Source organism: Haliotis rufescens, unplaced genomic scaffold, assembly GCF_023055435.1.
Source record: "Haliotis rufescens isolate VD_foot unplaced genomic scaffold, xgHalRufe1.0.p SCAF_11, whole genome shotgun sequence".
Lineage (NCBI taxonomy): Eukaryota > Metazoa > Mollusca > Gastropoda > Lepetellida > Haliotidae > Haliotis > Haliotis rufescens.
Genome location: NW_025963791.1, coordinates 26105371 through 26118623, shown reverse-complemented (window position 1 = coordinate 26118623; position 13253 = coordinate 26105371). Strand labels below are relative to the sequence as shown.

The 13253-nt window shown below is 41.0% G+C and overlaps 1 protein-coding gene across 4 annotated transcripts in view; it reads right to left on the bottom strand.

Annotated features, from left to right (window-relative positions):
- Window positions 1-12479: 12479 nt before the first annotated feature.
- The window catches only part of LOC124132759 (cytochrome c oxidase assembly protein COX11, mitochondrial-like), a 135699-nt gene continuing 134925 nt past the window's right edge, over window positions 12480-13253 (bottom strand). For 2 of the 4 annotated variants that reach the window (XM_046496864.2, XM_046496863.2), the window contains exon 7: window positions 12480-12893. The gene's annotated coding sequence lies outside the window, so the exon portion shown is untranslated. The remainder of the gene's footprint in view (window positions 12894-13253) is intronic. The other 2 variants (XM_046496865.2, XM_046496866.2) reach the window with 1 other exon arrangement.

Genomic DNA, 13253 nt, shown 5'->3' with positions numbered 1-13253 from the left:
TTTGGCGCCGCAGTCGGCAATATTAACCTATGTTTAGGTGGTTGACAGCTACTGCAACGATCTATGGCGTTGGAGTACAACTTCAATCATATCACAAGTTCTCTCCTCGTCAGACTCTTTCGACAAGCTTGTTTGTTGTTAAACGCCGCACTCCCCTGTAGGACAATGGTCTGTGAAAAAGCAGCATGTATGTACCAAACAATTCAGTGATTGACATCCAGAGCATCGATCTACACAAGTCTACCCATTCAATCCCGGATCTTCACGGGTTTTTTAACATGTATATATGTGGAGTACTGGGGCCTATTCTGCCCCAGACAAACCAGGGATTATATACAGGAACACGTACTGCCTACATATAAACAATATAAGGAACCGTTCATTTGGTATTATCTTCTTCTTTTTTTTTGGGGGGGGGGGGGGGGGGGGGGGGGGGGGTAGTGTGATAGTGAGTAACACAAGTAACACAAAGATTGACAGGGCTATGCGTCGTTTGGGAGAGAAATGAAACCAACACTAGTGTTATCTTTGAATATCTCCCTTGTTCTTACACAGTAAGCTGAGGGAATTCCGAATGTTTCAACTATTAGGACATAAATAACACCATACTGAAAACCAATATGTAACAAAAGTACTATCTGTGGAGCCACATTGTGAGGCACTGTGTCAGGCCAAGAACCTTGATCCGGAAGTTGCCATTGAGCGTGCGTGGTAGAAACGATAGCCTTGACACTTGAACCACTTCCGCGGTGTCGTTAAAATCATAACACTAATCATCATGGCTTGGAATGTCGGCCGCAAAATTGCCTGCTAATTATGTGAACAATTCTCTTTAATGGCCATGCAATAATGTCACCATAATAGAACGCGTGGCTAATAATATACGTGATTATTGGAACATGCATGCACACGTTGATTTATATACTGTAATAGACTCGCATCTAGTCGCTGAAATGAACCTAATTTTACCCAAGAAGCAGTTGCTAAATTATCTTAATATAATCTAATAATAAGAAGCCCAGAGATACGCTTCATTTTGACTTGGCCACTATTGTAGACTTGCATGGGCTCTATTGGATATATGCCAGACTAATTCTGTTCAAATAACCCTAATTGCTATGATTTATTTTCCCATTAGTCCTGATTAGTTGCGACACTTAATTCAAGTCTGTTCAGTCATATATGTTATTGTGTGAATATTGATTTGGCAGTTACAACAGTTACAAATCGTGTTTCGTCATCGTAATAATATTCACCATCACTGTTTTCATTATTGCAATATTGACATTGATAGATATGGTACATGGTATATAGATCGCAATTTTCGCTATAAGGGAACTATATATGTACGAAAGCTGCTGAAACGGAATCGAACATCCTAATAATACATTCCAAAGCTTACAGTGCACACTCCTCTGCCTACATTCATTGCTGGCTTATATTATTTCATACATCATGAAAAGTGTGAAACGTTCATTCAACAAGTGAGTGAATTAGTCACAATTTTTCATCGCTACGATCGGTAAACAATCGTATCTGAACCAAAACAGACCAGTGGTTGTTAAAAAAAGACCATGCTATCACGATCAACGATAGCGTCGTCCAACACTGTCCGGTTACAATGACACTCCATTAACCATGGAGGTCTCACGTTGTACCCGTTAATATTACTCGGGTATACTGGGAATTTGTGCACTGGAAACCCTATGCATTGGAATCCCAACAATTGCGTTACAGCCCTGTAATTATTGAGCTCGATCCCCTGTTCAACCTGTCTCATCCATTATTCACAATGTCAAAGACTAAATGTGCTAAATATAAAACATCAACGCCAGAGAAAAATCAGTCTTTATTTTCTGCCGAAACTGTGAATGAGTGAGTCAGTATAGTTTTACGCCGCTTTTCGTAATATTCCAGCAATGTGACAGCGGGGGACACCAGCAATGGGCTTCACACATTGTACACATTGGGGGAATCGAACCCGGGTCTTTGGCGTGACGAGTGAACGCTTTAACCACTACACTACCCAGAGACCGCATCCGTGGTCCAGTGGTAGAGCGGAAGGTCCAGGGTTTGATCCCCGGTCGCGTTATACCAAAAGACGTTAAAAGATGGTACTTGTTGTTACCCTGTCTGGCGCTCGGCATTAAGGGGCTAAAACTGTGTCTGAGTGGGGCATTCATGTTAGACTGCGGCATGGTATCTAAGCGTGCTAGCACTATAAATCGGCATCAGTCCGGACCAGTACAAGAAGCCACACACACACACACACACACACACACACACACACACACACACACGTGTATGCACGTCGCTATATAAGTGCAATAATCTTGGACGCGACGTTAAACCCAATTTTACCTCATCTCACTAGACTGCCCACCGCCCCTTCTTCCGAAAAGACATTTGATTGGGCGGTATAGGCAAAACAGTGATGAAATTTTAATGAATTGATCACTGAAAATCAGTGAGGACACCAGGTGTTCGCGAAAAAAGGTGACCATGTCCTGCTCTACCTGCAGAACCCGACATTCTAAATTCTCTTTTGTGTCTGATACTTGATTACCTGTTAGCAAAGGGGTTAATAGATTTTACGATTTCAGAGCAATGTACGTCACGACGGCATGTACGTGAAAGAAAACTGCAGCAAATCAGCTGACTTCTTCATGATTCATCGAGTTAAGGAATGAATCTGACCACTCGTGTTCCTTTTGGGGCAACTGGAAGGTAGTTTACAGAAAGGATGAGTGGTGACAAAACTACGTATAGGTCACGAAAAAAGATAGCTGTAACGGGAAAATGTTGACATGGAATCCCGATGTTATCCTGTAGGACATATATATCAACTAGGCAAATCACGATTAGACTAAACTCTAGCTAATATGAACATTTCTCAAATCTGAATTCAGTGTGACAATGAATCACAAAGAAAACGATATTTTGAAACCAATAACTTGTTTGCCATCTTTGACACCGACCCTATCCCAAGCGGCACATTACTGAAGAGCGAGTGAGTTTTACGCCTCTTTAGCAATATTCTAGCAACATCACGGCGGGGGACGCCAGGGGTGGGCTTCTTCCATTGTTCCCATGTGGGGAATCGAACCCGGGACTTCGGGTGAAACACTAGGCTACCCCATCGCCCCATTCCTCAAGAGATCAGATGTTGCTCCCGATTAGTCAAAATGTTAGAATCGGACGTCATACGGACGCTGGAAGTGTTCCTGGTTTAATATCGGGCTACCCTATCGCCCCATTCCTCTAGGGACCAGATGTTGCTCCCGATTAGTCACAATGTTAGAATCGGACGTCATACGGACGCTGGAAGTGTTCCTTGTTTAATATCGGGCGTTTATCAGTTGATACTCAACATGCAGGGTTTAGATATAGCAACCAGAAGACGCCTCATATTAACAAGGGGTGTTTCTGTGACAGTATCAACTGCTGTTTCAAAATAATATTTAAATGTCTCTCAATTACTGACACAGCGGCATGGAGGTGGCGTGTTTTGGAAAATATACGTACACACATTGCATCCTATTCAGGCGTGTAGAATAAGTTTCCGTGTCCCATGTTTGCCGTATTAGGCAACCATTCAAAACGAGCACAAGCAGTGACAACATAAAAAAAATATATACTCCCCGGGGAACTAAGAATACACGCTGATCCGTTGATCGAGGAAATAATGTCGTGTGTTCTGGCGTAGGTAGTTTCGAGTCTTCAAAATGCGGTTTATAAGCGGATTATTATTATTATTATTATTATTATTATTATTATTATTATTATACCACGTAGTACATGCTCTGACTGTTGTAAAGTGACAACACACCATGGCAGCATAACTTGGGGCAAATGCTGTGAATCAATGATTTGTATGCAAACCCTGTAACACAAATAACCAGTGCTGTACATACTCCGTTATTGATGTTTGTGGCGTCAAACTCCACTCACTCACTCACTCTGTCGCCCTAGGAGCGTATATGAACCATTCCTAAAGTATAGCGCGATTCTTATATTTTACGTTAACCCATGTATAAATATGGGAATCGAAATCTGGTATTTGGTGAGACGTGCGAACACCTCCACCGCCAGGCTACCACCAACAGGACGTAAATGCATCCCGACACTACCCGGGCGGTGCGATATTAGAGATCTAGGCAACTGAGTAAGTTGTGGAGAAACCGTTCCAGGGACATTCAGTGTCTCATATTGTTCAAAGACTTCATCTTCATTTTATATTGATTCTCTGAGTAATTCACGTCAAATCATCTTCAAATTGACTGCAAGATCTCTCTAGCCAACCCTTTAATATTCTAGGGAGGGAGGCAGAATATTTTTTTCTGACAGCACCCAGAATGCCCTTCATCCAAATACACACTTAGGCTGCATAGAAATATTAATATATTTCTCGGGAACATTTTCTCAAAAGTTGGAATTACTTTTATATTCTTTTTATTGAAAACAAAAGTGATGCATGGGGAACTCTTTATTTATTTCTCCACCAAGAATACCAACAAACTCAACTGGGCACAACTGGGCCCTATAATACAATGTCAGCTGTTAAGCATTGTATTTTAAGGATAACAGAGCATGCTTCACATGACAAGGGAAATTTCTAAAATATTGGGAGGGGGGAGGGGGTGGGTGACGCAAAATAGATAACTGACGCGCCAATGCCCGACAAAGATTTCCTGTCTGTTTTTTGTCTTATAAATTTGAAACATTGTTCTATGTGTGTTGTGACAAAGACGTGTATACGCGATGGACACGTTTGGGGTCTTGGAGTGAGTGAGTGAGTGAGTATGGTTTTACGCCGCTTTTAGCAATATTCCAGCAATATCACGGCTGGGGACACCAGAAATGGGCTTCACACATTGTACCCATGTCGGGAATCGAACCCGGGTCTTCGGCGTGACCAGCGAACGCTTTAACCACTAGGCTCCCCGACCGCCCCTTAGGGACTTGGAGGGTAGCTTTGCTTCATGAAAATGTCCTGCAGGTTATAACCTTCGGAGCCTCGTGGGAATACCAGGGTAACCAGAGTTACTCCCCAGTAACCTATGCGTATCATCTTATCGTGCGGGCGGGTGGCTTTGCTTTCAGTCACTGGTTTGCCTGATCCAAACCGGGATTATTCACACGCAGCTGATGTTTGTTTGTTTGTTGTTTAACGTCGCACTTAGCACTATTCCAGCTATATGACGGTGGTCTGGAAATAATCGAGTCTGGACCAGACGATCCAGTGATTGATATCACAAGCAACGATCCACGCAACTGGGATACGTTGACATGCATCAACCAAGTCAGCGAGCCTGACCAACCGATCCCGTTAGTCGCCTCTTACGACAAGCATAGTCGCCTGCCTCTTTAATTCGGCAAGCATGGGTTGCTGAAAACATATCCTCTGATCTGCAGCTGATGTAGCGGGATTGTCTGATTGTGGCGTAAAATAACATTCACTCACTACTACCTCTGGAGTAATTACGAAGGATACAAATGTTATTGTGATACGTCACATCTCCTGTTAAACCTCAACATGCTACTTTTTGTAGCCTTGGGCGTAATAAAGTTCTGTTCTGTTCTGTTCTGCTCTGTTCTGATGCTGATGTTTAGTTAAGTCAACTAGACCTTATAGGTAGATAGGAATACATACGAAAGCATATAATCCCATGTTTTGAAAAAGTAGCAGAAAAGCATACTCCTAAGACAGCAAACCGGAAGTGCAGATTAAGTGTTTGAACATGATCTCACCATCTCTCATTTTGTCTTACTTGTTCCGCTGTACACTGTTTTAGTACTAGAAGAAATCTATAGGTTATCCACATTAGCCCTTGAGGTATTATTGAAATATCCACTTCCGGTTTCCTTGACGCAAATTCTAGCATTGGGTAAGACAAACAAGCCTACGACCCCAGTACGTCTGCGCATGCGCAGTTCTCAAACCAAATGGCAGGTTTAATCTTGATGCAAATGTGCACCGTCGACTTGTCTGCGTGTGCAAGGGATAAGCACCAGTCGATATGTTTATGGATTAACTATTTTGAGAGTGTTTAAGAAAAACTACTTACGCAAACTCATTTTGAAGGAGGTTCTGCGTGGAGGGACGGATTTGGACGTACCTCCACACCTCTGTTTGACGACTAAACCCGACGGCCGTCTCGACTGACACAGTCTGACATAACAGAAAATGTTGCTTGTTAAACGTCGTGACATCCTAAAACCTTGCAAGTACTTGTCCCAAAATACGGACTCCAAAAAGATTTGTAATGCATGGGACGATGGTTACACCTGACTCACTCTTTGCTTGACATGACCTGCTTGTTGGGCAACATTCCATTGCCAAACCCACGCATGTCCCTGTAGACACAAAATGTCTTTTAATTAAAACTTGGAAAGAGTAATTATTTTGTAATATCAGGACGTGACATATTTGTTTAGGAGGAACACCAAAATGATGCAGGTGGTATAGATGTTTACCACTGTGGCGAAACAAATGGGGATGCGTATATGTTGACAACCCAATGGTGGCGACTATGGAATTTGAATCATTTTGACAAAAAGCTGGTGAGAATATTATTAACATGCCCTCAATGAAATATAGTTTTTGTTTTGTTTGTTGTTCAACGCCGCACTGAGCAATATTCCAGCTATATGACGGCGGACCAGAGTCGATCTGGACCAGACAATCCAGTGATTGACATCATGAGCATCGATCCACGCATTTGACATGCATCAACCAAGTTAGCGAGCCTGACCACCCAATCCCGTAAGTGGACTCATACGACAAGCATAGTCGCATCTTACGACAAGCACTGGTTGCTGAAGATCTATTCCACCCCGGATCTTCACGGGTCTGAAATATAGCTAATCTGCCCAGCTTCAAATTGGGGAAAATGTAACGTTTATAATGAAGGAATTGCCTGCTTTTTAGAGGGCAAAGTACACTTGCATGGGTGAACATCTCCCACCCTGCAAACTACCGGAGAGGTGACAGCGAGGCATACACAGCGAATCCGTTTACGTAGGGTAACGGTACAAGTTCCGTTTACTTTTCAACCTCTGAGAGCATAATGTGTTGCCGGAAGACGAGTGGATGGTAAAATCTGGACGAAAGTTTGATATTTTCCTTACTAAACAAAAGAAAACATGTGTTAAATTTCATTACGTGTGTAGAGCAATCATCGATATTGATGAGATTAGCATAACATGTTGGCAACGGAACCTCTCAAACGCCAACATTGTGTAATAAGGTGGGTCTACAATTAAATGTTATATACGAACAAAATGCAGCTGGAATACAAGCAGAGGAGGCCGTCCCATAACATTTGCAGACTCTATAGACACAGTTCACCAAACTCAAGATGGAGGCCTTGTAAAAACAAATACAACTTCAAAAGGAGCACTTACTCAAGTGGATTACGTTAGAAAAACAACATCTGATTTACAAACATCCCAATCAGTTCAGATGTGGATTCAATGAAATACTTGTCAAAAGTAATTACAATAGCTAACAGTTCAATCCAAATTATTCAAAATCTTGATTCGTTTTTCTAAGCCGGCGATGCTTTTCAATTTTTCAACACAGACGTGGGGAAACTTCTCACAAAGAAATTACGTAGCAAAGGTGACAATTCTCTGAAAAAGATGCCCATTTGTTCATCTGAATGAATGTCGGGCGAATGTCGTCAATGTGAGAAACCAGTGTCATACAGTGAGTATATACCCAAAGCCACTTGGTAAACACAAAAGACAGAATCGATCCTTCCAGCCACGTCAAAGTAACAATTTTGAAAACTCTTGAATACCTTTCAATGATGTTGGTTCATCGTTTAAACACGCACGTTTCTCTGTCTTTACAGGTCAATGAAGGTTTACCGAGTAATACGTGAGAGACATAGCAACTGAAAAACGCCTGCAGAAATTAACAGAATGTCTCTAAGTACATGGTGCAATTTTCATCCCGTCTTGAAACGTCTCAGATACCTCGTGTTCTAATCAGCATTTGAACTTGAAAACGTAGGAGAAATGTGTGACAATTCTGTTACCTACGAGACTTCAGACTTTTTGTTTAATTATATTTCAGTTTGGTCGACATATTACCATAACTAATATTTCCTGAATAGAAGATTTCAAAACCCGACAAGCACTTTTGTTTTCACCGCAGCGATAATAGGTCATCATATACAAGAAAAAAAACATATTTGTCGACTGCATATAAACATATTGTCGGGACTATTATGATATTAAATATTCAGCAATGACAACAACAAAATCTTTGGTGTGAATGCTCTGCTCTCCCATATATGGAGAACACGGATTGTCTCTACCTTGAGTATGCGTTGTATTTCTCGAAAAACGCGTATGGTTACGTGGTAACGAATTCGTTTGTAGCTGGGTCCCATTTCTCTGGTTCTCTGTGAGAATGCGCAGCTGCTTTATGTGTTTAGCTTTAGACAGTAGCCCAGTCAACGGGGCCCACTGATGCTGTTATGTTACAGTTCATTCGGCACAACTCGTGCAATTCCGTAAAACAAACAGAACAGATATCCCCAGGGTGCCGTGCAGCCTGAGTTGCCTGACCGAGGGTCTCAAATATCTCGTTAACCAGTGACCAATTAGCTGCCCTGACCGTGCACACCAGGGGATCATGTTAATGATGGACGTTAGAGAGATGTCAGGTCGCAGAACAAGACAATAGAAGCCTCCATTGAAAACCCTGAGTCAATAATACTACTGGAGAGACAAAAAGTCAAATAACATAATTACTTTGAAAGAATGGTATTCTAAATCACAGAGTTTATATCACTGATTTTAATGTCTGTGTATTAATTGTGTCAGTGGTATTAATCCTTCAGGCTGTAATTTCAGTATTTCAGCAGACCACCATAGCCTGTCCCACAAAACTATCGTAACATTATTGCTGTGGAAGGTCTAAGAGTTAGGGCAGTTGTTGCTCTGATTATTTTGTGGAACAAGACATAATGTATTGTCAATGTCTATGTATGCTCCATGCACTGAGTGCACTTGAGATGCTGTATATCTTTTTAAATCGGTAGGGGCACGGGTGGCCCAGTCGTCTAAGACGCCGTGATTCACTGTGCAGAGTTGCGTCCCTTGTGGATTCGAATCCAATCCGGGTTCACCCCGATTATGTTTCTTGGTATGTCAGCACCATTCCCGTGCACTGGGTTTCACCGAAGTGGTAAACGTCTGAGACCTGCACAACCTGCATCACATGGGCTTTCCTCCAACATTAAGCTGAGACACTGTGATATAACTGGAATAATGTTAAAAGCGGCATTAACCACAACTCACTCACTCACTCTAATTCAGTAAATCTCCACTGAGAGATTAATTTGGAATCTGATGAGGAATAAAGTGTTCCATGAGTCTGATCAGCTATCTCTAGTCTTATTGTGGAGACATAGCCACATTTAACCATGCAAGATATCTGATACAGTTAATGTGTGCATGTTCTGTCCGGTCATAAAGACAAATGGTCATTACTCTGGGGGTGAGATCTGGGGTATTGACATGGCAGCCATATTACACTCTCATCAGAATGCATTACATTTGCCTTTATCCTCTTGACCAAAGGTATTTTTGTTCTGAAACCTGGGTTTAATGCGTAGTTTAACTCTTCTTCATGCATCAGACAGTATGGTCAAGTGTAATGAATCTGTCAAGTCCACAACTTCATGAAAACGCTGACACTGCAAAATTAATCAGTCCACATTCTTAATGAATTATTGACATCCTGGTAAAGACTGATTAGATTTAACACCATAAACACAATGATAGTCACGGAACAGGGTAGCTCGGTCATTTCCCAGTCAGTGACCCGCACAGTAATTAGTGCTCTGTTGGTTCTCAGGAGGTGGCTGGGCCATGTTCTGGCTTGTCCACCAGCTCCTGTATGGCCATTTCACATGCCCGCTTGTCCTGAGCAATGTAATGTTATTTAATGTCTTCTACATGTTTGGATAACTCAGGTCCTGATATCAATATTTTAGTTAACATGTACAACTGTGGAGCAGGTGCTGCTGGATGTTTTTTTTGTTTTTCACAATCTGAACTCCACACTATATTTTGTGTGTCATGTTCTTCAAATACAATTTGTTTTAGAGGCTTCATGCTTATTGACACTGAGGAACCTTTCTTTCATATAACTACAGAAACAGGTATTAATGGTCAAAGTCATTAATTCTGAAACAGGCAAGGAAAAGTTTCGAAATTGACTGCCTTGACATAGATTTACCTGATATTTAAGGTACTTTTAATATCACCTAGTAAAGCATGAATTATATTTGGAAAATAGAATTTTTCTTTGAGAGTATACAAAGTATTTTCCATCAGTACTGACAATTTATAGATTCCTTTGAATATACCTTGTAGATGTTCTAAGTGTCCACTGGCAAGGTAACAGGTAAGGTCTTTCACTCAGGGTTGTCATTGATACCATCTAAATACATGTGATCACCATAACTTGAGACTTCATGATAGCACCTTGACCTAGTTTGACACGTATGTGATGTGAAGGAAAGCGTCCCTATTTGAAAAGAAAAAATAAATTTGAACTTACTCAAGGTCACCAGAGGTCAGAATATTGAATGTCAAGGTCATTCACGGCAGGTTTTTATAAAAAAAAGAGATATATGATCTTGTATGTTTTGGGAGAGTTATCTGCTTTGCTCCCATTTTCACTCTCGACCTGGACTTGTCACAAAGCCCCTCCTTAACTATACCTCTACCTGACCAATGTGGTGTGACGGTGTAAAGGACCTGCTGGTCTCTGGTATGCTGCTACACACTTCCGTGCCACTTACTGTAACCAGATCTGCTTGAGACACAAATCATCCAAAACCCTCTTATCTACAAGCAGGAGTCAGATTCTCTAAATGCTCTGTGGAAATGCCAGGAAGTGCCTGGACAGATGCTGCTGGTCACTGGATATGCCAACAGCACTGAAAACAAAGCCTACAAGATAACATTGAACAATGTACATGTGATGAAGTGTTTCCTGCAGTGTGAACTTCTTGGCCTAGTTAGACTGGTGCTAACTGCTGGTTATCTCCAGCACTCTATAAACACCAGGAGTTAAGTGGACTGTTTCAGTTCCTGTATCAGACATGATGGGCAGGAGGTATGTTGGGGGTGACCCAGGAGAGATAACATGGGTGGGTAGTAGGAATGGGAGGGGTGTGATGGGGGGTCGGGGATCAGGGCTAAGTGGAGGTAGTACAGTTTAATGTGAGAATTATTGAATTTGATATGGTTATTGAGAGGTGGTGGGGGATTATGACATTGGTAAGTTCCTGTAATGGAAGAAATAAGGTCAGTAATTTTGTATGAGTGAGGTGAGGTGAAATGGGGTTCAACATTTCGTCCAAGATAATTGCACTTAGATCGCAACGTGCATGCACGTGCGTGTGTGGCTGCTTGTACTGGTCCGGACCGATGCTGATATATAGTGTTAGCCCACTGATACCATGCCGCAGTTTTCTGACCCCAAGCCGACCAGCCCTTGTATGTGGAGTTGGGAATCATACCAAACCAAAAGACGGAGAATGGTGGATGTACCAGGTGGGCATATATGGGGATTAAAAATATCCTACCCTAGGTCCATGGAGGTTGGATGATGTGGTATGTGAAGAGATCATTCCAGGAGGTAACATTACAATGATAGTACATGAGGGACAGAAAATGAGGGCAAAGGATTGAACAGAATGGAAGTGTCTCTGTGTTATGTGTGGGCAAGAACTATAGATGGCTTTCACTTTAATACCTGATTAGTGTTGAAATATTGACAGGTTTTAGCCAGCTGAAAAGTAAGCTTTTATGCTGTTAAGAGGAATTTCGCCATATTTCCTGACCAATTGGAAATGAAGCTATACTACTATCATATAGTGTGAATGTTACAATACTGCCCATTCCATCTCTATGTAGGCAGGCTGTGAATAATTGTATCTGTTAATAAAGGCGAACCAGTGGTTGACAGCGACCCACGCTGTTGGGTCATGGCTAGTTTGACATGTATTTTACATGAAACTGTATTTTGTAATGAGTAACGTATCAAAACAAGACAATGGCATTAAAATAACCCTGTTCACCACATTGAACGGGATTTTGATTGTATGTTTGCATCTCCTTGGATGAATATGCTTGTATTCTGTTACCTGATTGTCTCTTGATGCATATTGTATTGAATGCATAAAAGCCTAAAATATGCAAAAAACATACTCAAGCCACCTTATTTAGATGAGACTTTCAGGTAAATGCTTCAAGCTTTAGGTTTATTATTTCTATATTCTTATGGCACTTTTTGTGCCAAATATGCTTTATACGTCAAATACGGTAGATAACAGATTACACTATTTCCATGTGCAGGACGTCCTTGATTCTCTCACCATGTCACTGAGAGTGTGTCTGTATACTCAAGTAAGTTGTCACGGTTTTACAAAAAAAGTTGAAACAAGATCTGCAGCTATACAGTACTTTTATTTCTCCCAATATTGACCTTACTCTCACATCACAATAAACAAACATGCAGTTTATTTGTCTTATATCCAGTATGTACAAAAAGATACCTTCCAAAAAACTGGCATCATCTAACACATCCTCTGGTCATCTCTACTTCAACAATCTGTGTTCTATAGAACTGTGACTGATCTTCATGTATCTCAGATTGTCCTATCTGACATTAACATGAATGTTTATACTTATTATCATGATTATTGCCAAATGGTGATTTATCCCAGGAAACATTTGTGTGTACATGTTACATGGCAGTTTGTCAAATTAAGATTACTGATGGTTGGCTGGAAATAACCTGGGACCTTACTTAAGAGTTGAAGAGTCTCTGACACCCTCATTCATGTCATGTAAAACTTCATCTGAAATGAAAAAGAAAGGACCATGATGAAGCAAGGGAAGATGTATTTTTTACTTTTGAAATAACAAAATACATCTACTACATTTTTGATAATTTGTATGAGGACATCGTTGATAAAAGTTGAAAGATCAATACTTGACAATGAAAAGAAACATTATCCAGATATTATGTTGAATTGATTTGATTTGTGTCATGTTGAATAGACTTGTGTTAATATTGATAATAGACTTGTGTTCTTGTTGACGAGATTATGTTATTGTTAACAAGATTTGTATTGATGTTTAGACTTGTGTTTAAAAATGTGATAAACAGTTTTGTCAGCCAAGATGGGACACAAGTTCACACTTTAGATATATATGTC